General features: G+C 35.3%; 1 pseudogene; it reads right to left on the bottom strand.

The window, feature by feature from the left end:
* Window positions 1-418: 418 nt before the first annotated feature.
* LOC125874500 (uncharacterized) lies at window positions 419-9,203 on the bottom strand (annotated as a pseudogene).
* Between the last annotated feature and the right edge of the window lie 11,410 nt (window positions 9,204-20,613).

The raw sequence follows: 20,613 nt of genomic DNA, 5'->3' as shown, positions 1-20,613 counted from the left end.
AATATCTGGTCTTACTAAGTTATGACTTCATGGTGATCACAAAACTCTAATTTCGTCTTTTATTGATTCAAAACCAATGAAATTGATGTTTTATTACTTGTTGGTTGCAATTACTATAGAATTTGATTTGTTACACAACCCCCCTTCGAAAATAATATGACTAAGAGCCCAAATAATAAAAACTGAACTGAGTCAAAACCGTATTGCTTGTGGGATCGACTCTAACCTTGATTAGGTTCTATATTTGAACAACAACCACTTTATACTTATTTTGGGAGGTGTAATTTGGACGTATTAGCCCACCATTCTCACTTGGATTTGGCTACATCCGGGAAATACCTTAATCCTGTCATTAGGGTTATAATTAACATAGGAAACTTAGATGACTTTCAAAGTAAAATACACATTGTACTATTCCTTAACAAAAAATGTCCCATTAATGTTTCTTGGTAAACTTTTTAACAAGGCAACTAGTAATGCGTATTACCAAATATGTTGCACCATAGAAAGAAAAAAAAAAGTGTGATGTTCGAAAGTAATTGCAAGAGTTTTATATTCTACTCTTTCCATGTTGCACAAAATAAGATTCATCAGCATTGGCTAAACGATCTTGAAACATAGCCCACTCATTTGTACACCTCTCTCTTACCTACAATACATAGTTTCATTACTTTAGCCAATACAGTAATCAAATAATGCTTTTTATCTATTATTTCAGCCATAAAAAAATTGTTTCAAAATATTCAGTCACTTTTTATGGAAAATTAAGAAAACACATTTGATGTTTTTCAACTCAAACTTAATTACTCCAAAAACGCGTATTGTCATTAATTGTTTACTTGCGGAAGAAATAATTGTTAATTTGACAACTACTCTTCATGAATAATGCTACTCCCTCCATCTCTTTGGCATGATACAAAGTTTAAGAAAGAAAATAAAGAGTTTTAAATGTTGTGGTCTAAACGACTTTCTTGACCATTTGTGTGGCTATAAATCATGGGGAAACTAAGCAAATACCCCATAAAAGCAAAATAATTACAAATTATATCCCTTTACATTCATACCCCACTAAATAATTACACGATATACCTCAAACTAATTTCACTTAACTGATACTAAATCAGTATCATATATTGTATTGGTATAATTAAGGCTGATAATTTCACTTAACTGATACTAAATCAGTATCATATATTGTATTTGTATCATTAAGATTGATAATTTTGCATAATTGCTACTAAATTAGTATACATATATATTGTATTGGTATCATTAAGATTGATAATTTCGCTTAATTGATACTAAATCAGTATACATATATACTGTATTGGTATCATTAAGGTTTCTTGTTTAGAAATTACTCATTAGCCAAGAAACCTTGATGATACCAATACATTATGTTACCGATTTAATATCAGTTAAGCAAAAATTATCAGTCTTAATGATACCAATACAGTATATGATATTGATTTAATATCAGTTAAGTGAAAATTATCAGGCTTAATGATACCAATACAATATATGATACTGATTTAGTATCAATTAAGTGAAAATTATCAGCCTTAATGATACCAATACAGTATATAATACTAATTTAATATCAGTTAAGCGAAAATTATCAGCCTTAATGAATGAGGGGTATGGCAATGAGAGAATGGTATTTCAGGAATTATATTAGATTTGAGTATGAACTTGTAATTATTTTGGATTTTATGACCCATTTATGTAGTTTCCCCATATATCATTTCATTAAGGATAAAAGGTGGATTTTAAAGTTAAATTGTTTTCAACTATAAAATGTGACATTCTTTTTGTGACGGACCAAAAAGGAAGGTGTGCCACATAAATTAAGACATAGGGAGTATAGGTTAATGAGTAAGTCAAGTAACTTTAAACAACAGATGAAAAAAGACAGGAGGGAGTATGATATATAGTTGCCAATATAAATTTCAGGCAATGCATGGACATGCTTACCCCTTCCCAAGGAGCTTTGCCATTCTAAGTCTCACCCTGTGATCCAAAAGAAGAAAAGGAAAACAAGAACATGACAAAGAATTAATGATTAATGAATAACTCAAGCATGATATATATGCAATCTATGAGCAAGTTTGTTGTCCTATACAAAGAAATATGGCATGGTTATAAAAACACAAATTCAACGCAGGAAATATACTGTAGGATATATAGCCACATATGGAGAAGAACAAACTCTCGGGATGTTCATGGTCATATTTGGAAGAAAGCAACTATTTCTCTTCTCCTCAAGAAGAGAAAGTAATACAAAGGGGTCGAAAATCTTAATAGCTCACTTAATTGACTATCTAAACTTTCACCTTACTGGTGATGGTTCAATTCCCCACCTTGTAATCCCCTTCTCAATTTTCCCTTCCCCTTTGTTAGCCAAAATGCAGGGATTCTCAGAGGAATATGAGGTTTTAGCAGTTGGCCAGGAGTTTTACCGAGTTGACAGCTATGGAGGATGAGAAAAGAAGAAGATGAAGAATAGAATTCAATAGGAAAAGTATACTTGTATATTTGAATTGATGTTTCAATCTGTAATGATACAATTCCTTTTATAGAAATGAGAAAGATTCTAATTTGCTAACTGCTTCTAACTAATTCAACAGCCCGTAACTAACTGCTGATATGACAAAACTAACTAGCTTGACCTGATTCATTTTTTGTGTAACACCTTACCCCATTTAAAAAAAAAAAAAGTAACACCTTATCCCATTATTGTTTTAATTTTTAAAAAGTAATACAAGATTAGGTCATCTTTCCACAAGTTCAACAAAAGGAAGACAATATTAGGTCCTACTCCTGTGTTAGTCTTTAGACGATGCTTCTAAAGAGTTTTACAAAATTATCAACTAGCAAACGCGAAAAAATCATAGGATTAGATTCTTTTATGGATATTCTTGATTGAAAGGAATGAAGATAAACGAAAGGAGACGAATAGGAGATGTTATTTTTTTTTTCGATGGACAAACTTTTAATAGGGAGACAAAGGGTTGGATAAGGATGAAACGCATGCTCTTTCCATAAAAAAGTGGGTAGAATCAGAGGGAAGGAGATCTCATCAGATGAAACATTTTTTAACCCTTGGGATGCAACCCTTCTCTGAACCCTACTAACATGGGATTCATTGCGCACCGGGCTACCCTTTTAAGAAAAACTTAATTCTTTGTTTATCTTCTAATGAATCAAAACTATAATAATATTCTTATTTTTCCATTTCCTACCTTTCCTCTTTTCTCCTTTTTGGCTACTTTCGCATTCTTTCCTTTCTCTTGATCAAAACCACCCATTGAGGTTGTGTTAGGTCTGAAGGAAATGCTTTCCTAAAAAATAAGTTTTCATGTTTGTTTGGTGAGCTGAAAACCTTTTCTGGAAAATAAATCAAATCACGTCCTGTCCTTTACCATCCCATGATGCCCTTGCTGGCATGGTTAAGCATTCCCAACGTGCTTCAGTTGGTTTATTAGCTGAGCTTTGAGAAACACCAGGTGTACTCTAGGGCCTTTTATCATTAACCTGGTAAATGACTTCCCTAGGGTCAAGGGATGTCCTTTTCCACTAATTAAAAGAAAATATTTTCTCAAGTATTAAGTGCAACAAAACATGAGAAAATTGGAAAACATTTTCCTTCGTACCAAATACACTATAAGTTTTGGTGGTGTTACACAACACTTGCCATAACAATATATAGGCCACACTTGATCATTATCATCTCAAGCACTCGGGAAATTCCAGGTGGTTGATTTCAACTTTTACATATTTAAGGAACAGATCGCTGGCTGAAGAAATCACAAACGGAGTATGAAATTGGTTGGGCAAGTAGGGTAATGCATTGACTGACCTGACTCCCAAATAAGTAGGGAAATTTCCCCACATAACAATAAACTAATTACTTCACAAATAAGTAGCTTTCCGGAAATGAACATTGACTGACCTGACTCCCAAGAGAAGGAACAAATTGATGTACTATCCACTGCGAATCAACAACGCCAATTTTTTCATGAGCAGGCTGCACTAACCATGGAAATGAAAATTAAGATTTTGCCAAAGCAACATATCTCAAGTAAGTTCGCTGCAGCTCTCATTTTACCACAGTGGAATCCTTTCCCACCATTCTATTACAAATAAAGAATGTATCTGGAGGAAATAAGAAATAATAACCTCTACACATCTTCTCAATGCAAAATCCAATCCCCATCCATGCACCAAATCATTCTATAATCAAATCAAGTACAAATATTAGTATAAATTGCATATGAAATAGTAGAAGATACTCATGATCAGGGTGATTTCATCTTGAATGGATTATAGCGACTAAAGAGTAATAATGACATTGGTAGTTAATGCATCTGATCCCAAGAGTATAAGGAACTACCTGAATCATATGCCAAACACATCGCCATGCTTCTCTAGAGAGCACAGGAGCCATTATTTCAACAAAGCTGACCAAGAAATCAGATGAAAAGTATGATAAATCCTATAAAAATATGCAAGGGCTCAAGATATGGTTTGGAGTCGTAATTCTTTTAAATGTCTGATTTTCAGAAAATAGAATTTATGCACTTGGAAAAAGAAAATGAGTGCAGTTGGCACATTCAACCCTGAAGAAAGGCAGAAACAGGCTAACTGCCTCTCAATATTAATGTGTAAAACATGTGGAAGTAGGTAAGTAGAACTCATAGAGACATATACGGGGAGTAGAGAGTGAGAGAGAGAGTACGCTGCACAAGGAGGCAAACGTGGATTACTGCACCAGCCTGGTTTCTCATCAGTATTCCTGTTAATCAATCCACACAAAAAGTTTTACACGTGGAGGAACATAAGCTAATTTATACAGACTCCCATTCAAAGTAGGTGAAAATAAAGTAAAATTTGAGATGGAAAGGATTAACGGAATATGTTACTTGTGAACTTCTCTATCATCCCTCCTCTTAGTCATTTGCCATGTCAGTCCACTGTTGGGTTCAAGACCAGGCTGAGAAATATCAAGACCATGTCTTTTAACTAGTCTAATATACCTGGCATACTCAGGTGGCCAAGATTAGTCCAAAACAACATATATACGAGAAAACACAGATACTTTCACTTTTGAAAATGAGAAACCAACTAAGACATCCAGGGAATAGCGTGTACTTCTCTGCATTGAAGTTCTCAACTCCAAGATCTTCATCCCATATAAATATGTAATCATAGGCAGCTACTACATCAGGATGTAAAAATCTCTTTGCATACCACCTTATAAAGGCAAGAGAAAGACCAATATTAGAATAAATCTTGATGAACACAAGTAATTATATCCAACAGCATCCATTTCCCTTCAATCGATCAGCTTGGTGGAACAAAATAATAGAATCAAATATGTTAGTTAAAATAGTTCTGTTTGAATAGAACAAAGTTATTCTTTGATTGTTGCATCAGATAGATAAGACTTAAAAATCACAAAACTAATAGGCAAATTTAAAGTCTTACCATTTGGTCTGCTTCCTAACACTGATATGAACTGCACGCTTGGACCACTCAAACTCATCCCACTCACTTGTTCGACCATCATAATGGAAAAGCAAAATTTGAAAGTCCTCTGAAAACTAATTAAGGCATAGAAAATAAGATCACACTTGGAATGCATTGTTAAGTGAAAGAGACAAAGTAGTAATGATATCGCTTCATTGTTATTACCTTTTTAACAGCTGCATCAATGTTGTCCTTTTGGTTCAAACCAACTGTAAATGTCACCAAGTTGGCTTCTTTATTAGATCCTAATAATTTCACAAAATTTATAAGACAAACTGCACCAAAATATAAAGCACCAGGAAGTAATACATAAAATAAATGTGGGAAATTTTATGACAACCTACATGCTTCTCCTTTCTGTTAATGCAAATGTCCAAATGACGCTGGAAGTATCCATTTATTTATTTTTCAAAAGTGTGAATTGCACGTATCTTACACTATACAATGAGCAGATATTCCTTTTCATTTTTTCCCCCAAAATTGAAGTTAACCAATGATTATTGACACATGTGTATCATACCTTACTTGGTTCACCCCACAACCTTCTCAGATAAAAATCTGATTCAGGGACCACAATCCGTGGTGGCAAGGACTCTGCACCGCGAGGATTTGTTGGAACATATATCTAGAAAATGAAACGGATTAACATTTTATAGATGCTCTGATCTCAAGTCTATCATGGCAGTCGAAACATATATCATAATCTCCTTACATACGCAAAATAATCATGGGATCAACAAGTGTATCCTCAAGTTTCTCTTATTTCTTCAAGCAACCACCAAGCTTATTATTGAACCAGTAACTAATATAAGTTTGGATACTTCAGAATACGAGCTCTGCATATAACCATAAGAATGTCCCAATCATAAAATAGTGCTTTTGATTCTGATGTTACTATACTCAGTTGTCTGTACATGGAGATACAAGTTTAATGAGAGATGTAAGAATAATACTTCTTAATACCAACTAGTTAATATGGCTCGTATAGTGAAATTATCCTTAAATTCCATAATACTGTATTCTTGGCGGAGCTTGCATTATTGTAAGTTTTTGAAGATTTCCTAGAGCACCTTGAATATATTGGTGCATATGGAGATCTATACAGTGTTGTCAAAGGCGCGATGAATCCCTGAAACGAGGCTCAAAACGTGTTAAGCGCTGCACTTCGCGTTGCTTAATGTGCACTTCAGTGTCGTCATCAAGGTTCTAAGGCATACTTTTCCTTGCCAATGAACCTCTCTTGAAGAAGCAACACTAAACAATTGTTTTTCACTTTATAGTAATTATTTTTCAATTTCTTTGTTCATATATTTGTCATTCAAGCTTATAAACTATTAAACCTGGACTAAACATATATATATATTTGTATTTTTTTTTCTCTTTATTTGCGATTTGCTCTTGAAGCCCCAACGGACCTTAGAATTTTTTTGCACTTTTTGCTTTTTTGATAATACTGGATCTATACAAGATATATTCAACCCATCTCAAAATAACCTCTCTTAGTCATCCTCTATAGTACTATTTGCACTATCAATGGCCACTGTTAACATAATCCAATCTTGTATGACAGCACGTGCATCTTACTATTTGTATTTCTATGAAATACACCTTGTAAATAATTTGGGCTTTGACGTCCATATAACATTGCTAGTTTCACAATCATTCTATAGAATTGGGGATTTGCTGGTATCTTCTTAATTTTGCACTTTCAGCCATCTTTCTTTAATCTTTTGTTACATCTTCATAAGTCATGCCACTCTCATGAAAAACTAATCCAGATATTTGAAATGTTCATATTTATCCACCATAATTCATATAATCTCATATCACCTTCATCTTTTATGAGGCTAACTAAAGATACATGTAATCTGTCTACTTCAATTGATCCTAAATTCTATCTATCTTGTGTTCTCCATAGATCCGGTTTTGCTTGACACACCAACTAGTCTCATTAATTAAAATAATATAATCTGCAAATAACAAGCACCATGGAACCACATTTTTTATATTATTGGTTAGCTCATATATGACTAAAGAAAAGTAAGTACGAGTTGAGAGCCCCAATTGGTGGAAAAAACCCATAACCTCTAGTCAGCTCCACTATGCCGCTCAAAGGAGTAAACTGACTATTATAGGGAACTCCTCTGTATTTCCTTCAACATTGTGGGATTGCTTCTTCGTACATATCCTTTATGAAATTTATAAATTTGTTTACACTCCTATTTCTTCTTAATCATCCAGAACAGATTCTTCTTCGCGCTTTATCATATGATTATCTAGTTCAATGAATATCATGTTGCGAACCTTCTTCCTCTTCTTATAAATTGCATCAATCTTTTTACCAAAATATAACCTCCCACACTATTTACCAAGCATGAATTCAAATTGATTCTCTGTCACCTTGTAATGTTTCCACATCTATGCTCTATCAGTATAACACAAGTTTCACCATATCACTGATCATCTTAATATAGCAGTAGCTCCCATAACTTAAATATCTGTGTTTATATGTCGACGCCAAGATAATTTCTCTTCACTCATTTGACATATTCAACTCCTTAATATTACATTAAAACAATTTATTAGTCATACAACCTTGAACTCTCTAATGAACTTGTAAGCCTTTATATGGATATCATCTAGACCGCAGGAAAAGGGAGAGTTAACAACTATAAGAAACTCAACTTTTGAGATCCAACAGCTACCAAAAAGAAGGGTTTTACAACTTAAAATAATCACAACTAGTTCTTTTGCAAATGCTGACTTCCATTATATTTAAGACAGAAGAACATGGATGCAAATGAAAAGGTACAAGAGCCGTTAATTATAAAAGTAGATATTTATCGACATAATGACATACACTTAAGTAGTACTAATAGCACAATGGATCCATTTGGTTTTATGATTTTGTTTATTTGGAATTTACATGTTTCAATATTCAACACCGTAAGGAAGAAAGATACAGATTACAAGAGTTTTACATGACTTTACTGGCCAAATTAATATACCATTTGTGTTTTACTGGAGTCCCCAAAGTTCATACGCTAGACAAGTAAGACAATAAGGTAGAGTTGAAGATAAGAGTAGAGTATCCAAGTGAAATAAGTACCTGTGGAGTTACAAGATGCTCTGGAAAAAAGCGTTCAATAGAAGGTCTACGATGGTCATCGCCAAACGCTAGAGATGATACAAGATTTAAAGGTAAACTAATCTACAAAAGATACAAAAGAAAAGTTTACAAGGAATGATAAATGTTTCTTAATCAACATCAGAGCAGATATGGAAAGATTGGGCTACCTTACCTTTGTTAGAGAAACATATGGAGATGAAATGCCAATAAAATATCCTAAAACCATTCCCATAATTGACGTTATAACTAGTCTGGATCTATCGTTTGTTCTTCTGAAAGTCCCACTGAATCAGAATAAACGAAAAAACATGGTAACTCTAAGATATATGCATAGATCACAAGTTTGAGTTCAGATCCAAATGTATAATAAAATTGATTCTAGTGCAAGTATTGTCCACAAACCTGCGGTACAAGGTTGTCATTGTGATAAAAGTTGCGTAATCCAAAGTTTAGCAGTTAGCACTAACCATAAACAAATTCCTTGAGCATCTTCAGCATCCTACACTTTCTAGAATAAGCAATCTTGTCATGCCAGAAGGGCTGAATCTGTTAATCATTGGGGAAATGTGAGATATTCCCAGTAACCTTCATAATTTCATGTCTTCGTCAAATCTTTATCTCCACATATTAATCAATAGAGAAAAATCAAGGCGATAGATCTATGTAGGCAATACCAACTAGTTTAGATTAATATGTTAATTATGTTGCTGGTTTGCTAAGAGTCTTTTCAGTGTGCATGTTTAGAGACTTGTACGTTGGCAACGTCTACTGTTGGAGAATCCAAATTATTGAGTATTAGAATGAAAAAAGTCTAAATATTCTCGTAATCGAATTCACTGAAGAAGGCCTCTAAGAGAAACCAATTAAGCTATTCGTAAGCTCCATCAGAGAAAATTTCGGGAAGAAATAAGAAAGCTAGTTTTCAGGTTCCATGCTCACTCCCGTCTTATTGCTATGTGAGCCAAACTTTCTAAGATTAAAATGTTAGCTAAGAAGAATATTCAACTTCTAGTTACAGTGAATCATTCAAATCAACTAATTCTACTTTTCAATCGGAAACTAGTTGAGGCAGGCTATGTGAATCATTTCGCATTATTTAGGCTCATTTGATGCCAATGCTAGTATTTTTTTAAGAAATAAAACTCTCTAAATCTCACAACTATCCTACATTACCTTACAAGTTTCTAACATACTGATAAGACTTCTAGTGAACACAAAACACAATGTCACTTCAAGTTAGGATTTTCTTCCTAATTTCTAAACAACCAGACAAAAAAAACTACCTGCAGTCCATACTATTTGTCTTTTAATATTTTTGCACTCCCTTAAGAAGAACATTTAGTAGGCATTTGGACATAATTTTGTTTGAAACTTGAAGGAAAGGAGTTTTTGGAAAACGAAGTTAGAAAAATGATATTTAGAAATTGAAGTTGTGTTTGAACATGCATGAAAAAACACATTTTCAAAAATCTAATCCAATGAATAACCAAACAAAGTTTTTTATTTTATAATATTTGATAAAAGGGAGGAGGGGCAAAATCTATGTCCAAACAACTCCTTAACATCCTTAATCATTTAATCATTTGATCATTTGTCTAAACTAATACCCTTTATCTAAACTAAATCAATTTACCAAAACGACTAAATTTAAGTATACGGTATCCCGGACAATTACGCTACTCGGATTCAACATGAAAATTAGGCAAAAGGCAGTTGGGTGCACAAAACATCCTTGTGTTAGCAGGGTCTTGGGAAGGGAAGCATCTATGTAGATACACTACCCATATGCAAGCATTAGACATTAGTGGTTCAACAACTCAAACCAGAGACCTATACGTCAATACACAGAGACAACTTTACTATTGTTCCAAGACTGCCTACGATTCAACATGAAAATTGATTGTTCAAAAATGTGTGTTTCTAGTCCCAAAAGACATAGCAAATTCCAGAAAATCATGATTAAATTCAGTATCATTTCTGCAATCGTCCATTTATAAAATTGGGAAAAATATGACAAATTGGTGGAATGTATAGAGCATGCAAAAGTAAATTATAAAAATTAAGATCGCAATTTAAAAGGTTAAGAGTGTTGATAACTTGCAGATTTTCACTGAATATTTCAGATGAGATCTGGTTAAACCATCATGCCATCATGGAACTTCATGCCAAATGAATGGAAAATACATCAAATCCCTCTAAACTATACCCATCTTTGCTAATTTCATACTCCGAGGATGTTTGGATTGAATTATTTTAAGTGTTTCTGGCTTTTAAGCTTTTAAAGATAAAAAATATTTTATAGTGCTTACTTTTAGGTAAAAAAAGTACAAAAATAAGAAAAGCTAAAATTTGAGTATTATAATGGAATTTTCGATAATGTAATTTCGGTATTCGATTTTTAAAATATTACACTATTACCATACTAATTTATTTCGGTATGATTTGGTATATTAAAGTCGATTTTGGTTCTACGGTATGGTAAATCAGTAATCATAATTTGTTTAAGTTCGACTAATGTATACTCGTATAATAGAGTATTATGACTTCGACAATTAAAAAAATATCTCAATTTTATCATACTAACACATTACACATGTAGAAATATACATGCAAAATAAAGTACAAACAACTCCTTTTGTTAATCAATTACAATTCAAATACATTTCAATCATAATAGAGTTGTCAAGGTTTCAACTTGTAAGCATTTAGTTTATACTAATACAAGGTTGCATATTTGTTAGTATTATATATATATATATATATATATATATATATATATATATATGTTATTTATGTAACTATATGCTTGGGTATGGTATTCGGTATTTCAGAATGTTATTTCTAAATATCAAATACTTTACCGAATACAAAAAAAAATTAAAATGTATACCATATACGATACCAAATACAATAATACCAACAATCACAATATTAAAAATTTCAATATGGTATGGTAATTCGGTATATACCATACTATGCCTCCCCCCTCCCCCCCTCTACTTATGACTTTTAACTTTCAAAGTCAATTCAAACTGTAACACCTCAGATTTCAAAAAGGGAAAAGATTGCATAACTTGCAGCTATCTACGGTTCGTACAACTTTCTACGGGTCGTAGACCAGTCTCATAGAAAGGGGGAAAATAATTTTTGAAAATCAAGTCCCATTACCTTATCCTACGGCTGGCCATGACGGTCCATCGTATGGTCTACAGATCATAGATAGGTTCCGTAGAAACAATTCACACTTGGGAGAATTTTTGGGGTTAAGGTTGAGTTCTACGGTTAGAGTCTATGGATCGTAGAAGGATTCCGTTAAAATTGGGTAAATATTAAGGTCTCAGTACTTGGTCTACGGTTGACCAGTACGAATCGTAGAAAATTCGACGGTCCGTATGTCGGACCCGTAGACCAGTCTGACAGTTAATTCTTAGGGGATTTTGGGTCTTTTCTTAAATGTTTTAAGCCTATACTATGTCGATTTGACCTCTATCCAAAGTCCTATATAAAGACTTTAAGTCCTAAATTTACCAACTTTAAACTATTTCTCCTATTTCCTCAAAAACCCAACCAAATTCATACTCCCAAATTCCCTCTCAACCTAAGAAAGAAGAAGAGGCCAGGGTTCTCTCCAAGGCCTTCAATTCACCATTCATCTTGGGCTTTGAGTAGCAAGGTATGTGGGTATTCACCCATAGAGTCCATTCCTCTATGTAGTCCCCAAGGTTTTCAATTTCTCAACTCAATTTCAATTGATCAAATTGTTGGAAAAATGGGGACTAACACAAAAATATATATGGTCAAAGTGATGAAAATAAGATGAAAAAATAATGACACCAATAATTTTACGTGGAAACTCTTTTAAATAAGGAAAAAAACCACAAGCCAAGAGGAGCAACTGATATCACTATAGTAAGAAATTTTACACTGTGTAGTCACAAATATAATACTCAAAGTGACTACAACACACTCAAAATGAATAACACTCTTTTGATTTCCACCTTACTAAAATATCGCTCACACTCTATTTTTCTTCACAAACTATTTTTCTTATATAGTCTATGGAATACCTCACTTTGTTCTCAAATATTTTTTTCTCTCTATCTTGGTGTGTCATGAACTGATGAGTTGATGGCCCTTTTATAGAATAAATTTGCAACTGCAAATTTCAACACCATCCACAATATGTTAAAGTTGTGCCACCGAAAGTTTTTAATTGTTGTGTTTCTCAACATTTGCTGCCACTGCAAATTTGCCAACCTTGCCAACCATTGACAATTGCAGCAACAATTGTTGAACTCAATAATGGGGATGGACCCCACAAATCTACCCCTCCAGTCCCATTCACCGAAAGGAGGTATCTCTTTTTTCTTTATAGAGAGCTCATACCGACACGTTGTTTTCATAACTCAAACTTGTCTTTCAGTATCGTCTTGGTCAACATATCTGCAAGATTTTCACTTGTGTGGATATTTTTGACATGAAATGATTCACTCTCCACTTCCTCACGAATCCAATGATATCTAACGCCAATGTGTTTTGTCCTTGCATGGTACTTGGAGTTCTTGCTCAAGTCTATTGCACTTTGGCTGTCACAATAGACAATATACTCCATCTGATGTAAACCAAGCTCTTGAAGAAATCACTTTAGCCATATCATCTCCTTGCCGGCTTCAGTAGCCGCAATATACCCAGCTTCAGTTGTAGATAGTTCAACACACTTCGCAACTTTGACTGCCATGATATAGCTCCCCCTGAAAAATTATACAAATATCTAGTAGTGGATTTTCTATTATCAAGGTCACATGCCATATCAACATCTGTATAGCCCTTCAAGATTGAATCTGATGCTTCAAAACACAAGCATTCATCTGATCTTCCTCTAAGATACTTGAGAATCCACTTCACAACTTCCCAATGCTCTTTTTTGAATTGTCAAGAAATCTGCTAACAACACCAACTGCGTGAGCAATATCAGGTCTAGTGTATACCATTGCATACATTAGACTTCCGACGGAGGAGGAATATGGAACTTTGGCCATGCTCTTTTTTTTTTCTCCCTAGCTGTAAGACACATCTTCTTGCTCAACTTCATATGACCAGCAAGAGGTGTGCTAACAGGCTTAACATTCTTCATATTGAAGCGCTCCAGTACACGTTCAATGTGCTTCTTCTGTGACAAATAAATCTTCCTTTCATCTCTGAGACAAGTAATTCTCATGCCCAAAATTTGTTTGGCAAGACTCAAGTCTTTCATAGCAAAAGACTTACACAACTCTTTCTTCAACTCGTCAATCTTGGAAGTATTCCTGCCCACAATTAACATATCATCCACATACAATAGAAGGATGATAAAATTACCGTCAGAATTTTTTTGTACAAATACACAATGATCTGATGAAGTCTTATTATAGCCTTGCTCCCCATAACAAATTCAAACTTCTTGTACCACTATCTAGGAGCTTGCTTTAGGCCATAGAGACTCTTTCTGAGTTTGCACACAAAATATTCTTTACCTTCTACTTTGAAGCCCTCAGGTTGTTCCATATAAATCTCTTCTTCTATGTCACGCCCCGAGCTACCCCCAAGACGTGGACACGGGACCTAGGACCACAAGTGATCCCAAGCTAACCCTGCTGGCATGATCATGAGCATACTAAAGATAATAAACTGATGCGGAAGCTAATTCATAAATAAATCTGAAAAGATGGGGAATACCCATATACTATAACTGAATATATCAAATCTGAGAGTTTAATACAAAAGAAATATCAAACTCAAAATACTAAGCTGAATCTAACTATGTCTGAAATAAGCCTCTAAACTGACTAGAAATGTTGGGACATGCCCCAACTAGATCTAGCAAAACTGAAACTAAAGACTAAAAGCGATAAAGATAAACATGTCACTAGTCCTCGAAGAATGAGGACTCACCACTGATGCTGCTGAACTGAAGATCGGGAATCGATCTAAGCGTGATCTGGATACTGAGAACCTGAACCTACATCACGAGAAGATGTAGCGCACGTATGCGTCAGTACTTGAAAGGTACTGAGCATGCAGGATAGAGTAAAGCTGAAATAACATATAACTGAACAAAGCAATAAAGCAATGAAATAATCTGAACATGATATAGATACTGAAAATACTGAATACTGAGCTAACTGATGCAATGACCAAATTTATAACATGCTGAGACTGAATACTGACTGTACTGAAATATGGTCAATGCAATAGAGTCTGACTGAACTGTGGGAGCTACTAATAACCGACATAAAACCACATGAGCTAAATGTGGAGTCCGATGTATACGCCCCATCGAGAGGACCCAATATACCCTGCCAGAGGTATAGAGGCATGCTGGCGTGATCACTAAACTGATGTTGCCCACAGAGGGGACTTACACCTACGTGGCTCGTAGTTCTGGGACTATATGGGTACGCTGAAACCCTAGTCCAACTCGGTATTATGCTACTCCCAATGAATTAAGTGGTTAACTGGTTATGACTGAATTTCTGTAAATACTGGATAGCTCGAAACTGAACATGCAAACTGAGAATGCAACAATTAATCTGATAATGATGCATTCATAAACTGAGGCATGTAAAACTGAATACTGAAATATCTGACCTAGCATGTGTAATTCAAGAACTAAAGAAATACATAGCTAGGGTTCTGAAATTCATGTGATAAACTGAGCAATAACATGATAATCTGATTTGGAACATTAAATAACTAATTCATGATGATCTGCTGTAATTCTAGAAACCCTAGGTCTGTTCATAATCATGGAATCAAGAATCTGACTGAATTCTAGGGACCTAATGGGCGAAAGGAACCCACTAGTGAAATCCCACATACCTGGTGACGAATTTCACGGAGAAATTTTTCGATTTCGGGGCTGGAACTGAAGGAACCTTGTTGCGTTCTTGAACTAGGGTTCTTGACCTTTTTCTCCTCTCTTGCTTCTAATTTTCTAGTTTTGATTAATGAATTGACTTGGATAAGTTCTAGTTATGTTTTTAGGCTTAAACTAATTAAAACCTCATGATTTAGGGTCTAAACGACGTATCTTAGGGGTTAAACGAAATAGGAAAAGACCAAAAGACCCCTGAATTAACTGCTGTCGGAGTGACCTACGGAATGGACCTACGGGCCGTAGGTCAATCTACGGTCCGTAGATTGCGTCCGTAAGTCAAGCCTGCTCGACAGACCTTCACTAAAACGAGCATAACTTTTTACTCGGAGGTCGAATTTTAGCAAACTCGGTGGCGTTGGAAAGATAATTCAATTATCTATCTAACCATAGGTCATGGGACACATAATTCATTTTGTGATAAAAGTTATGACCATCTGAAGTTGACCCATCAGAATTTTCAGCTAACGGGCTGCTAACCTTCGATCTACGGTCAGACCTACGGACCGTGGATCGAATGACGGTCCGTGCTGGTCAACCGTAGTTCGTGTCAGAGGCTGGGTAAGGAGGTCTTAATCCACGGACACAGACCACGGACCGTGGTCTGATCTACGGACCGTGGTCTGATCTACGGACCGTGGGTCTGTCCGTGGGTCGAGACTTAGCCAATTTTTTTCTGAGCTGGCTGGGGAGGGGTTGCAGTGGCGAACCACGGACCACCAGGACGGGCCGTGGTCTGACCTACGGTCCGTGGATGGTGACCGTAAGTTGCACCTGCAACTTCTCAAAATCTGCATTTTTGGTCCGTTTCGGATACGGGGTGTTACATTCTAGGTCACCGTGAAGGAAAGCTGTCTTCACATCCTGTAACGACCCTCAAAATAAAGTAGGGTAAAATAGAGCCTCACATGGGTTTTATGCATTAATAACTTTTCAAAATAATGAAGAATAGCCTTGTAAGTCAGTTTTAATGAGTTTGGAAGTCAAACGTCAAGGGACGACCAAGACGTTCGAAAACTAGTCTTTTACGTGTTGGTGTGTTCTAGTATGTTGTTCATGTTTTTATGTGTTGTTTGGAGTCTAAAATTAGTGGAGGTGACCCTATTGTCTTAATAAATGTTTTTAGGGTCAAAACATTCGCATACGACACCCCGGGGGCCACCCTAAGGGTCCCCGAGGAGGACCCCAACCTTGGCCAAGCAAGCTGCCAAAGCCGCTTGCAGTTGTGCAGGGAGGGAGTGGCTCCGCGTGGCGGACCTACTCCACCAAGGGCCAAAAAGTTTGGTCCGCGTCGCAGACTCTACTGTCTCGTAATTTAATTTCCAGAAACTTGTGGGAACATCTCCGCGTTGTGAACTTGTTTCCCGACGAAATCTGCAAAAATAAAACTCAAGTTTGACTTGTTTAAAAAGTCCAACTAAGTGGGGTAGTTTGGGTACTTTGGGGAATTATTATAAATGGTTATTCTACCTATTTTAAGGTATTTTAAGTTGGTTAAAACCCCAAAACCTAAAATTAGACCCCATTCTTCAAATTGACCCTTCTCTCTCAAAATAGATTCTCTCAAAAACTCCATTGAAGACCTTGATGAAGCTCAAGCTAGAAGATGGGTTTTCAATTGATTTCTTCTTCAATTTCATGGGTCTTCAATAATTAAGGTATGGTAACTCTTGATTCTTGAATAACCTCTCATTCAAAGAGTTCTATCAAAGATTTTCAAAAGTGATTCAAAGACCAAAATTCCCAATTTTCAATCTAAACATGGGTTCCTTGTCAAACAATTTTCTAAATCATTCTATTGATGAATTAATGTGGAACTAAGGTTTTTAAGATAATTTTCAAAGGAATTCTTAAAGAACCCATGATCCCCAAATTCTTGAAAATTGGCCTATGATGTGGGTCTTTGTGAATATGATCTCTATTGGTGAAATTATGTTTAGATTAGATTGTATTGATGTTTCCTATGATTATATATACTTATTCATGTTGAATTGTTGGTATATTGATGAGTTGAGAATTATGGCCTTATGGGCAAAGTTATGGGTTGATCCCTTTGTTTATAGAATTGTACTTAGATTATGTTTATGTTAGTGAATTACATCGTTGATTCCTATTGCTATCTATGTCAATTGATTATGAATTGTTGAGGATTGATCCATAGTGATCATGGCTTGGAGAATTGGTAAGTTGACCTAACTTCTAGTCTATAGTATGAGAATTGATGTTGTATGGTTGATCCACTTATGGTGGAGGTGTTTACTTCTTGAACAATTATGCATGTTGAGATCATGGACTTGAAGGCGATAAATGTGAAGTGAATTGATGATTATGATGCATATGTTTATGAAGTTGTGCTATGAAGGTTATGTATGAAATCCTCAATGCTAGCATGATGGTTAAAATATGTTGATGATGAGGAGTATAATGTGAATGATAATGTTAGGGATAAGGTGTGGTCTACATGGTTGATTATGTTAAGTACTATTGTGGAATGACCCCTACCTATATGACCCCTATATGAATGTTTGATCATATACATGTTAGGAGTACCTATTATGTTGAATGTGTCCTTGTCTCCTATGATGAAGTGTGTGTGTGGTCTAGAATCCCTAAAGGCTTTATATGTGAATTGCTCATGAAGTGGGGACATTGTGAATGTGTTGTGATCCCTTGAAGGGAAGTGCAATCAATATCAAAGTCGTTGCTATTTTGTCACTATGAGGACCAATATGCGCGCACACACACACTCTACATGTATAGCAATGAATATGATGTGTTATGGTGTCTATTGAGAGGTGAACTCTTATATGCACCTTTACATCTTATTATGCATGCAAAGTGTATGATTAGCAAGGTATGAATATGTGTTGTATAAAGGTGTTTATGTGAAAGGGTTTCTCACATATGTACACACACATGTATGATTGAATAAGGCTTATGATAATCTAGTGAAAGTGAGTCTCTTGAAAGGTGTCCTCAATTGTACTATAAACTAGACTATGTTATGAATATGGTATGATTATGTGAAAGGTCATTCTCACATAATGTAGGTTCTATGATGAAAGGTCATTCTCATCTTAGAAACCTTTGAGCTATATGATATGAGGGATTAAGTCCCTAAAGCGTACTTTATAAGGCTTAAATATGTTTAAAAAGGGAGTTGAAGCTTAGCACCGAGTGAACATAAAAAATGAGAGTGGGGACTTCACGTTTAGCAAGTTCGGCTTCCCACAAGAGAACCTTCACATTTAGCAAGTCCGGGTTCCCAACATAGATGTTGTCTCATGAGATGGAAACCTCTATGCTTAGTAAGTCAAGGTTTTCTAGTAGCAATCTCCTTGTTCCATAACTACGTGCCCCCGTAGGTCTTAGCTTAGTGGATCCACTAGATAGCTATTATGTATGTAGGTCCTACTTTGACAAGTAGTACCTTCTATTTTCAGTATGGGAGTAGAACACCAGATTCCATGTAGCTCACATGGTCTATGGCGGTTATGGCAATGTCTCCCGAAAGTTAAGAAATGAACTAAGATAAGATTATGAACTCTAGTCATGATTTCTTGAAGAGTTACTTAGTGTAGGTAGGACTATGGACCCTACTTATGCATTGCACAAGTGTACTCTAAGGGAGGTTATGATTAGGATCTTTATGTAATGAAGACTATGGTCTATGTATGTTAATATGAAAGCATGTTAAGGTTGACATTACTTATGTCAAGACATGAAGTATGTTTATTCATGTGAATTACACTTATGACTTCTTAATGGGTTTGCTTAGTATATGTGGGGGTATGAGACTCCATGTGTACATTGCACAAGTGAGCTTGTGAAGGGGTTGTGAGGGTGGTTTACATATGATATGAACTAAATAGGTTATGTCTAATGATGTAGTAAAGGAATGAGTCCTTATATGATGTTATGAAGTATGTTGGTCTTATGTCTAAATGAAGATGTTATGACTTGTTGAATATGATGTGCCTAGTCTATGGTGGCTTCCTAGGAACACTTGGTGTGAGTAGTATTATGGGATGCTACTTGCACATTGCACTAATGTGACTTGGGGGTTGTCTTAGGTGATGGTTCCTATGTGAAGACTATGTCTTATGGTGTGCTTATGACTCTATGAATATATGTGGTTAGATTGATGAAGGCTATATGTAAGTTCACCTTTGGTAACCTTAAGGCGATACATCGCACTAAGTATTCCCTAAGGGTTGCTTGAGGAAAGGAGTTAAGATAAAGAGGAAGGTAATGTATTGTATTCATTGAATGTGCCTAAAATGTTATAAGTGGCTCTATGTGCTATTATGAATGGTTTCCATGTGTATGATGATATATGTGGTCTATATTGTGCCTAATGCACTAAATGTTCTTGAAGTTTCTCTAAAAAGGCATGATGCATGGTTTCCAATTAAATGTCCTTTTAAGAGCATGATTTGCATGGTTATCATACTTAGTGCATTCTTGTACTAACACCATTCTTCTTCATCTTTTTACACCAAGTGTAGGTGATGGTGACTAAAGGGTCTTTCCTAGAAGTGATGAGCTTGGCTTACTATTCCCAAGTTCGGGTGTGTCCTTAAAGATTCAAGGACATTTATGTTAAAGAGTTTCCTTAAGTTCAATGTACTAGATAGTAGTTTCTTTTGTATTGTAAGGGCTGTGTCCCTCTTGTGTTGTAGTCATGTTTTAAGATGGCTACCTTGAGACGTAGTACTCCGATTTTGTATTAATGGTTTAAATGAGGTGACTTTTAAGTCTTGTGTTATATTATAGAAAAGTTTTAAATTTTCCGCTATTTTTCTATGATAAATGCTATGACAAATGCTAAGGGCTTGTATAAGACCTTCGAGAGGTCGAATACGCCGGTAACAACTAGGGGGTGCTCTCGGGTCGTTACACATCCATTTGTTCAATCTCTAAATTAAGACTAGCAGCCAAACCTAGAACTGTACGAATCGAGGAAATTTTCATAATGGAGAAAATATTTCTTCAAAGTTAATACCCTTCCTTTGACCAAATCCCCTAACAACCAATCTAG

The sequence above is a fragment of the Solanum stenotomum genome, chromosome 8, assembly GCF_019186545.1.
Source record: "Solanum stenotomum isolate F172 chromosome 8, ASM1918654v1, whole genome shotgun sequence".
Classification (NCBI taxonomy): domain Eukaryota; kingdom Viridiplantae; phylum Streptophyta; class Magnoliopsida; order Solanales; family Solanaceae; genus Solanum; species Solanum stenotomum.
Note: the sequence above shows the minus strand (reverse complement) of the source record. Positions and strands in the feature narration are given on the sequence as shown.